The 11,207-nt window shown below is 41.7% G+C and overlaps 1 non-coding gene across 1 annotated transcript; it reads right to left on the bottom strand.

The window, feature by feature from the left end:
* Positions 1-935: 935 nt before the first annotated feature.
* On the bottom strand, positions 936-1,019 carry Trnal-uaa. Its single transcript has one exon. It is a non-coding gene; the product is annotated as a tRNA-Leu (tRNA).
* Positions 1,020-11,207: the final 10,188 nt, after the last annotated feature.

The following is an 11,207-nucleotide window of genomic DNA, read 5'->3' as shown; positions in this document are numbered from 1 at the left end:
GAGAGAGAGAGAGAGAGAGAGAGAGAGAGAGAGAGAGAGAGAGAGAGAGAGAGAGAGAGAGAGAGAGAGAGAGAGAGAGAGAGAGAGAGAGAGAGAGAGAGAGAGAGAGAGAGAGAGAGAGAGAGAGAGAGAGAGAGAGAGAGAGAGAGAGAGAGAGAGAGAGAGAGAGAGAGAGAGAGAGAGAGAGAGAGAGAGAGAGAGAGAGAGAGAGAGAGAGAATTGCTGACCTCAAGGAAATTAACCAGGAACCTATACATCTCTAAACTGGAAACTGGAAAAGAAAAAAAGTAAAAACGCATAAAAACCAGAAGAGAATAGAAAAAAAAAAAAGCAGTATCGATTACTCCGCTGCGTACACCGAATTGTGCACCGGGCCTAGAAAGATTTACATTCCTGTCAGGGACACACACACTGATGGCAGGGATGTCAAGTTTCCTATTACCCACACGCAGGACGAGTTGGCTCTGGATTTCCATGAACGAGTCTTTAATTCCATGTCCAGTAGTCAGATCTCATTCACCGTAATATTAACAGGACGGTTCATAAGACTAGTGTTTTTTCCTTTTTTTTTCTTTTTGTATATGTGTGTGTGTGTGTGTGTGTGTGTGTGTGTGTGTGTGTGTGTGAGTAATTCACCACGGTCGTCTGTTGGTCACCCAGTCAGCCTTTTCCCATTGCGGAGCGAGCTCAGAGTTAATAGACCGACTTCGGGTAGGACTGAGACCACACCACACTCCACACACCGGAAAAGCGAGGCCACAACCCCTCGAGTTACATCCTTACCTAATTTACTGCTAGGTGAACAGGGGCCACACATTAAGAGGCTTGGCCATATGCCTCGCCGCTTTTCGCGATTCGAACCCGGACCCTCTCGGTTGTGAGCCGAGCGTGGTAACCACTACACTACGCGGTGTGTGTAAAAACACAACACACTATGTCAGGTGTGGGGTTCGAACCCACGCACTCTTTCGAGTACCAGAACTTAAGTCTGGCGCCTTAGACCACTCGGCCAACCTGACGATGTGTGTGAGACAATAAGTATGGTAATTACTGGTTGTAATATTTATTTCTTTATATTGTACCGTAAAGGTTTTGTATGTTTATTCCAATGTAGAATTGCTTTTTGGTCAATAAACTAACTAACTAACTAACTGTGTGTGTGTGTGTGTGTGTGTGTGTGTGTGTGTGTGTGTGTGTGTGTGTGTGTGTGTGTGTGTGTGTGTGTGTGTGTGTGTGTGTGACTTGGTTTTTCACGGGACTCAGCGTGGATTTGGCAGTCTGGTACATACATACATAGATACATAGATGGACATTTCATAACCAATCTTCAGGGTTCGTACTACTCCCTCCACGGGGCCGCGGCAGGAACGTCATGGGGGAACAATTACATCACGATCAATCAACACTATTGCGGTAACTGTTCGCCCGGATTCACAGTAATGTTGCATGCCTAGGATATAAAAGAGGAAAAGCTGATAGCAGTGTAGAATGTAATGTCAAGGTAACTGCTCTCTACTCATCCAGATTTGTAAAGATGTTGGCAGGGTACGACACAAAAGAGAGAGATTTTAGATATTGGTAGTGGCACTGCAGCGATGGGAAGAGAACGTCGTGTTCGAGCAGACAAATCACGGTGTGAGGAATACGTTCTTGTATTTCACTTGTACTTTCTCTCTTTAATGTGGACTATTTTGGCCCCGGCATGGCTAGTCTAAACAGATTACGCTTATCGAATTACGACAAGTCCAGCGCCAGCGAGGCAGAGAGAGTCCTGCACGCAAGCCAGTCACATGAAAACAATACACACAAAATGATTATGGTCATAATCTGTTACCTGACAGTAGCCATAAGATACATAATTTCTGCTACAAATTAATTTTGGGTAATTTATTTCGTGAAAGAGCTAAATTCTCCGGAGTCTTGAAGTTGGCAGGCCTTCACAGAGCAAACGTTTGCACTCCCGCCTGTCGCCTGCCACTCCAGCAGCGGCCGGCAGAGTCAGTGGCTGGCAGTGCCGAGTCAAGGACTGCCGCGAATGTTGCGCTCCGTCACTCCAGGAATGTATGCACGATTCGTTAAAGTTCATCCATCTTGTTGTTGTTGTTGTTGTTGTTGTTGTTGTTGAGTTGTTCTAGTAGTAGTAGTAGTAGTAGTAGTAGTAGTAGTAGCAGCAGCAGCAGCAGCAGCAGCAGCAGTAGTAGTAGTAGTTATTGTTGTTGTTATTGTTGTTGTTGTTGCTGATGACTTTTTTCTTTTTCTTTTCTTCTTCTTCTTCTTCTTCTTATTATTATTATTATTATTATTATTATTATTAATTACATTATTATTATTATTATCATTATTATTATTATTATCATTATTATTATTATTATCATTACTATTACACTAATCATTATTATTATTATTATTATTATTATTATTATTATTATTATTATTTCTATTGCCATCATTATTATTACTATTATTATTATCATTTATACTATTATTATTATTATTATTATTATTATTATTATTATTATTATTATTATTATTATTATCATTATTATCAATAATTATTATCATCATTGTTAATATTATTATTACTATATTACTATTATCATCATTATTATCACCATCATTATTGTCATCATTATCATTATCATTGGTGTTGTTCTTTCCGTTATTGTTGTTTTGTTGTCATTATGATCCTTACTATCATCATCATCATCTTTATCATTATCGAGGTTAAGCTCTTCAGTACCATGATGTGTTTTCATATTCATTCTGCTTTCTATTCGGTGATTTTATACAGCTTCAGACACTCATGTGGAGGATTAAAATAGTGAAGACTGGCCATTAATCTTCTGATCTCCATGCAGTCACATGGTAAATTCTAAGTGTTGATCTCTCTCTCTCTCTCTCTCTCTCTCTCTTCCACTTGTTAGAGAGGTTTTTTTTTATGTTATGGCCTATAACGCCTGTAGGTATACTTGAAGAGTATATATGGGAAGCGCAGTTAAGCTTCCACCCATTAGTGGTGCTGGCAATTAGTGGTACCCATATTAGGGCCCATATCACAACCGAAAAGTATTTTTGGCGTAACCACCTAGAACCAGGGTATCATGGTGACATGTATGTAATTTTAAACCACTCGACAAATGGCATAGTTTCAAAGTGGCACATTGTGGGATTCGAACCTATGCGTGAACGTCTGCCCAATACCACGCTTAACACCTTATCCACTACGCCACCGCAATTATTTGTAATGATGTCACTTTTTATGAATATTCGCACTTTTTGGAATCCTGCCACCCTCCACGCCTCCACCTTTTGAAATGTTATAGAAAAAAAAAAAACATAATAGCAAAACACCATTAGACATACACGCCCTATATGAAAGAGAGCTAACTCCTATTTATAACTAATCCTTCTCATCCACCAAACTGTAAGTGTTTGCGTGAATTTTTCCAGCGATCCTGTGCCTTCCAGTGAACCCCTCCTGAAGGACTCTCAGTCACCGTCTCTTCGTCGCCTTGGAAACCTTTATCGTCAGGAGTCTTGGCTGCCTCTGATTATCTCCATTAAATTAGACATGTGTAAATTTGAGTCGTACTGTAACTTTCTTTAATATTTCTTCTTTGTTTTCTTCTTCTTCACCATCTTCGTATCTTTTTAAATCATATCTTCGCATTTTTTTTGCTGTTAGTGTTGTTGTTATTGTTGTTGTTCTGAGCCGTTCACTGCGCCATATTCTGAGCTATTCACTGCGCCATGTTCCGGGCCATGCAGATGGGATCTCACAGACCCCTATATAAGAAAGAATCTGCGTGTGTTAGTGGAGCAGGTTCCCCCTCCCCCAATAGTCTGAGTTGTAGGGAAAGTTGTGTACCTGCAAGTGCATTTGTTGTCCTCAAGTTAATGCAACTAAAGTATTATTAGTATCTTATAATGTATTGTAAAATTTGTTCGCTGTCTGCATAATATATAATGTATAATGAAAAAAGTAATATAAATAAAATAAACAACCAAATAAATAAAACAAAAACAGCAATGTGGTCAAGTCCACAATCTATCTCTCTCCTACTTTCCTTCACCCCTTCCCTTCCCACCCACTATCTCTCTTAGCTAGCTATCTTTTTTCAACCCCTTTAAAAAAAAAAAAAAAAAGTGGAGCTGTCAGTATGACAGGGCTTGAAGTAAAGTCCAGGAGACAGTCAACACGTGTATTCTTCTTTTTCCTGCTACAGAGGACAAAACAATCCTGGCTATCTCGGCGTGTGTGTCCTCTCCTCAGAGGATTGTGGGTAGGTGTGGCTGCCAGATGTATGAGAGTATAGAATATGTGTATTAGTATAGTGTTAGGTGTTCCCCAACCTTACTATCTAAGTAATATTCTTACAGTTGTTGTTATTCTTGTGATCAATAACAACTATTTCTAATTTTCACTAATCTCCTCTGTAAATCTTCTCTCTTTTCATTCCCAATTCTGTAAGAGTTGACTATTTTTCATACCAAGGCAACGAAGACAAACGTTAATGTGTCTTGTCTGAGGCAATGAAAAATTTAACTGCTTATGGAAAGTCACGAGAGAGAGAGAGAGAGAGAGAGAGAGAGAGAGAGAGAGAGAGAGAGAGAGAGAGAGAGAGAGAGAGAGAGAGAGAGAGAGAGAGAGAGAGAGAGAGAGAGAGAGAGAGAGAGAGAGAGAGAGAGAGAGAGAGAGAGAGAGAGAGAGAGAGAGAGAGAGAGAGAGAGAGAGAGAGAGAGAGAGAGAGAGAGAGAGAGAGAGAGAGAGAGAGAGAGAGAGAGAGAGAGAGAGAGAGAGAGAGAGAGAGAGAGAGAGAGAGAGAGAGAGAGAGAGAGAGAGAGAGAGAGAGAGAGAGAGAGAGAGAGAGAGAGAGAGAGAGAGAGAGAGAGAGAGAGAGAGAGAGAGAGAGAGAGAGAGAGAGAGAGAAAGTATTCATATGGTAAGCGAAGAGGGACAGCAGTTTTGGTGTGTGTGTGTGTGTGTGTGTGTGTGTGTGTGTGTGTGTGTGTGTGTGTGTGTGTGTGTGTGTGTGTGTGTGTGTGTGTGTGTGTGTGTGTGTGTGTGTTAGGGATCACAATGTGACCTGGGTTCACTGTTTGGAAGTGAGAGTACACTATAGATACAAACACATTTTACCAACAGAAAAGTAGACAAATAGACTAGATGGGCCAGATCGATACACAGAGTCTGAATACAACTTCTCTCCCTCATCTGAATCCCGCGCCTCATTAAGAGTTCACCAATACCTGGTGCAAGAGTTAAATGGAGTCCCGCCCCTCACCCTCGTCCCCAGACAGTATACAAATTATTACGCCAATGTCCCTGAATGTTGTGAACTCCACCAAATTTCACAACAAAATCAAGGCACCAAATTAATTTAATTGTAACTATAGTAACTGCAAATATAACACGAGCAATGCGATGACATGAAAATATTGTTTCCTTACAACCATGAGCACATCGATCAACGATTCTCTTATAGAGGAAAGGCGCCACAAAAGAGAGAATATATATATATATATATATATATATATATATATATATATATATATATATATATATATATATATATATATATGATTTATCAGTAACTTTGTTATAACGCAGTAATTTGTAATGGAAATCAATCTCTTCTTTCTGAGAAGTCGCTGGCGCTGACCCAAAAGTACTTAGAAATTATTTACAATACCATTTTCCGAAACACTTCTGTTCGCATCTTAACAGCCTTCAAAAGGCTCTAGTTGAAGTTACACGAGTTTTTAGGGAAGAGTTTTACGGTTATAGTGACAAAATAACATAATATCTACATTATTAGCAGGTCAAACACTATTGAGAAGCGGGTCAATCATCATTGTGTTTGAAAATACCCATCCAATTTTGTATGATGCTTTTTATCTCTCTTTTGGGAGTGGCACTTCAGTGTTTTCACTTTGACCTTTGCCCTGTGCCCCTTTTCACACAAGAAGAAGAAAAGAGAGGGACACTTTGACACCAAACGTGCTGGTGTCCCACGTCACCGTCTCGCCACACAGTCCCTCATTACTCGACATTCATAAATTCCTACAACACAAGACTCGCTGTTTCATTTCCCCGTCCCGCCTAATAAGCGCAGCGAACACTTGTCATCCATCACGTGTGGCAGACACACACACGTAGTCTCCCTACATTGAACTGCCAAACAGACACATCCATGCGCTATACATCCACATTATTACTTATACTCTTTGGAAAGAAACACATTATGACAGGATCAAGGAGAGAGAGAGAGAGAGAGAGAGAGAGAGAGAGAAATTTCAGACGTTTACACGACGCGAAAGTAAAGTTTCTATATGACGGAGAGCAAAGAAAACACGGGCTAGAGTGCAGGAACATCAAATGCTAAAAATTACTGGAGTGAGTTCCTACAAAACAACAAGTGTATAAAGCCTCGTGAGGAGTGCATATTAAGCAGTATCGGAAAGAAATAAAGTAAGTAGAAAGTTAGAAATTTAAGTAAAGCTTTAATGCGTAGAAATTAATAGAACAATAATAACAAAAATAGCTTTTTTTCTATTAATTACCTTAAGTTTAAGTTTGAAAGCCACTTTGATATATAAGGAGTTCCCTATTTCCTGTACAACAAATACGTCAGGTGTGATAAGACTGATGCAAGACTGTAGTATTGAAGGAACATGAAATTCACTGTGCCAGAACAAGCCACGCCTAATGGTCGTGATGATCGTGCCACACTGTGATCAGCGACACTGTTTTATATTATCATTTTTCTTTCTAATTCAAAATGTTGCCAAAACCAATGCCAAAATTCTGAGGGGAAAAAACTAAAAAGTCATGAAAAGGATAAAGCACCAAACAACTGTTTAAGTCCAACACAAATCATGAGCGAGGAACATTCACGTGACTGCAAAGACGCGGTGTGATTATGTTCGTTGAAAAGCGTTAAATAATTTATTCCAAGAGAGAGAGAGAGAGAGAGAGAGAGAGAGAGAGAGAGAGAGAGAGAGAGAGAGAGAGAGATTATAATGTAACCATAATTCATAATCTACATATTTCTATACACTGCCTCTATCGTTCCTCATTCCAAAAAGTTGGGGTCGTTAACAATACCAGGCGAGCGTAAGGAGGAAGGTGAGGTGTAATGATCATAAGGTGACTCGCCCTCTCCCTTAACAAACAGAATGGCAAGGCAACAATTACACCAGTGACACAGAATGTTTGCCTGGATCTCTCAGGGAATTATTATTGAATTCCTGCAATTAATTGTAATTTCTGGTTCCGCTCAACTGATATTTTGTGTTCAGTGAAACTCGGTCAAGGAAAACTCTTAAAATAAACACACACACCATGCAACAAATTGAATGGTAAAATTTCACTCTTTCACCAGTCTATTACCAGTAGTTTTTGGTCTGTTTTAAATATCTGTTTGTTGTTTTTCCATGCATATCATTGGTTTATGTTGTTTTACCCACTATGACCCTGCATCCCCTCAGAAACCAGTGAGATGCTATGAGAAACGGAGAGCAAATTAATAAAAAACAGACCAAACTCTACCAGAAATAAAGATTGTTCCGTCCTCACAAATAAATAGCACGGCAGTGACACTCACTGGCAATGCCCCATCCATCCCCACCCCGCACCACCACCACCTCCTGCGAGGACTGGTCGCTGCACATCCGTGGCCACCACCTGGCTGTCACGCACCACCACCCAACCCAGCTTAACGGAACTTAATTAACTCAACCCATCGAACCTAACCCAACCTAACCAAATCTAAACAAATTAACTTATTCTAACCTGACCAAACTAACCTAACCTAGGCAAACTAATCTACCCTCACCAGATTACCTAACTAACTGATTTAACTAACAACCTAAATACACATAAAAAATTCCATTCAGCATTATAAATAATTTGCGGTTAGTACTATGTGGTTCAAATCACTCAGAAATAGAAACTTTATCTGATGAGAAGAGTAAGAAAAACCCATGTTGAAAATGTAACAACAGTAACAACAACAACAACAACAACAACAACAACGACAACAACAACAACAATCAAAAGCCTGTTGCAAGTAAACCATTCAACAGGGATAATTGAACCGTTTGTACGCGGCAGGTTCCTTAGATACACTATGTACTTATTAATTTACATGCAGGAACTGATCATGAAAGTACAACGGTATGCAAGGAGAAGGGGTGTAACTGCATTACGTTCACATCTCACTGACACTGGTAAAGATTATGAGAGAGAGAGAGAGAGAGAGAGAGAGAGAGAGAGAGAGAGAGAGAGAGAGAGAGAGAGAGAGAGAGAGAGAGAGAGAGAGAGAGAGAGAGAGAGAGAGAGAGAGAGAGAGAGAGAGAGAGAGAGAGAGAGAGAGAGAGAGAGAGAGAGAGAGAGAGAGAGAGAGAGAGAGAGAGAGAGAGAGAGAGAGAGAGAGAGAGAGAGAGAGAGAGAGAGAGAGAGAGAGAGAGAGAGAGAGAGAGAGAGAGAGAGAGAGAGAGAGAGAGAGAGAGAGAGAGAGAGAGAGAGAGAGAGAGAGAGAGAGAGAGAGAGAGAGAGAGAGAGAGAGAGAGAGAGAGAGAGAGAGAGAGAGAGAGAGAGAGAGAGAGAGAGAGAGAGAGAGAGAGAGAGAGAGAGAGAGAGAGAGAGAGAGAGAGAGAGAGAGAGAGAGAGAGAGAGAGAGAGAGAGAGAGAGAGAGAGAGAGAGAGAGAGAGAGAGAGAGAGAGAGAGAGAGAGAGAGAGAGAGAGAGAGAGAGAGAGAGAGAGAGAGAGAGAGAGAGAGAGAGAGAGAGAGAGAGAGAGAGAGAGAGAGAGAGACAGGAAGGGGAGACTGCTGCTGTACAAGGCACAGGTGCGGCCCCACCTTGAATACGCAGCTCTCTCCTGGATGTCCTGTGCCGCCACACACAGAAGGAGACTGGACAGCATCCAACGCCGCGCCATACGGCTAGTAGATGCTGCACTACCACCTCACCCAGAGCCTGAGCGTCCCCTTGATTCACTGGAACACCGCAGAGACGTGGCGGCGATCGTAGTGTTCCATAAGGCACAGGTGCAAAGAGTGCCACATCTGGCAGGGCTGCGTCATCCTCTAAGAGTCACCGCACGGAGCACGAGAACGGTGCTCAATGGTGGTGACGCCGTAGAGGTGCCGCGATCCCACGGGTGTCAGCATCAACGCACCTTCGCAGGACGCGTCTCCAGGATGTGGAACTTGTTCACGGCCGCGGTGCCTCACGTCCAGGAGATGAACACTCAGTGTCAAACTGATGGCACATAAGTGGAGACAGACACTGCCAACTCCTCTGACACTCTTTGTGACGTGACACTCAGTGTAGTGCAGTGCGTGAATAGTGCTAGTGAAGTGAAACGAATAGTGCTCCATTTACATGCTGACCATCTTGTATATTATCTATTTTTAAGTCTTGTAAATATTGTAGAGAAATAGATTGTAGTACCCTTAGAATAGGTAGCACACGACAGTGCGCCTTTGGGTACATGTTCTTTTGTATTAAGTTTTGTTTAAATAAATTATGTTTAAAGAAAAAAAGAGAGAGAGAGAGAGAGAGAGAGAGAGAGAGAGAGAGAGAGAGAGAGAGAGAGAGAGAGAGAGAGAGAGAGAGAGAGAGAGAGAGAGAGAGAGAGAGAGAGAGAGAGAGAGAGAGAGAGAGAGAGAGAGAGAGAGAGAGAGAGAGAGAGAGAGAGAGAGAGAGAGAGAGAGAGAGAGAAACAGGAGACAGGGAAGGTAGGCAGAATTTAACCCTTTCAATACTGGGACACATTTTTACCTTAAGATTTGTGTATGATTAAACCATTTTATTGACATTGGGAAGGGTCTGTGGAGGTCAGAAAATTAAAGGCCACAGTTTTCACTATTTTAATCCCCACATAAGTTTCTGAAGCTGTATAAAATCAGCAAATAGTAAGCAAAATGAATATGGTAATGCGTCATGGTACTGAAGGGGTTAAATAATGTTTATGAGATTAAGAGAGGTGAGGGACTGAGTGTCGGTCCTGGCGTGCTCTGATCAGCCCCACAGCAGCAAGAGGGGCAGGGTCGTCCAGGGTATAGGAAGTGGTCATGAGGAGGGTTGTTCAAGAGCTTTCTGGCAAATCGACTGAGGACTGCTGGTAGTGGCTGAGAGGTGCGTGTGTGTGTGTGTGTGTGTGTGTGTGTGTGTGTGTGTGTGTGTGTGTGTGTGTGTGTGTGTGTGTGTGTGTGTGTGTGTGTGTGTGTGTGTGTGTGTGTGTGTGTGAGAGAGAGAGAGAGAGAGAGAGAGAGAGAGAGAGAGAGAGAGAGAGAGAGAGAGAGAGAGAGAGAGAGAGAGAGAGAGAGAGAGAGAGAGAGAGAGAGAGAGAGAGAGAGAGAGAGAGAGAGAGAGAGAGAGAGAGAGAGAGAGAGGTTAATGAACAAGTTAATTGAATCATCTTCTCCCTGATCGACATCACTTTCATGACTTGACAACATTAATTTCTATTAAGGTCACGAGGAGTCAGCAGACGACCACGAGATACACGCACGAAAGCACGAAACACCAGTCCTCACCATGAAACACTCACCATTATGTGTCACCTGGAGCAGGTTTTATTACAAGCACGCATCAAGGCAAATATCTGTAATGTTATGTAATGGCAGGGCAGTCAAGGAAGCACCAAAATCCACGATGGTATTGGTGATTATTTTGCCTGGTGAAGTTTCTGTACTCCCGTGTTCCTTTTCCGTGAGTGCCGTGCCAGATGACCTCCACGTTGTATCGTAAAAAAATGTAAATCTTCAAGAAATCAATCAGTCATTAATTTTTTTATGAGTGTACTGAAAGTTTCCATCGAAAGCTCTTCACAGTTAGTTAATGACGCCTTCAAATAAGTCACCCAGTGCTTCCTTGAGTGTCTGACAGAAGTTTATTGGAAAGTTCTTCATAGGTCTGTATCCCATTCTCAGATCAGCTTCTCTGTGTTTAGTGACTGTCTGACAGATGTTGTATCGAAAGCCCTTCACATGTAGTTTGTTTCGCTACCAGGTCAACTTCTCAGTGTTTCCCTGAATGTCTTAAGAGATTCAACTGAAATTCCCTTATGGGTAGTCTATTGTCTTCAAATAAATTCTCACGCGTTTCCGAGAATGTCCAGCAAAAGTTAGATTCGAAGCTTCCACGGTGGTTTGTTTATCCCGAGTTCAGATCAATTCCCTAATGCTTCTTCCAC

This window comes from Portunus trituberculatus, chromosome 48 (genome assembly GCF_017591435.1).
Source record: "Portunus trituberculatus isolate SZX2019 chromosome 48, ASM1759143v1, whole genome shotgun sequence".
Lineage (NCBI taxonomy): Eukaryota > Metazoa > Arthropoda > Malacostraca > Decapoda > Portunidae > Portunus > Portunus trituberculatus.
The sequence above is the reverse complement of the archived record's forward strand: the minus strand, read 5'-3'. Positions and strand labels throughout refer to the sequence as shown.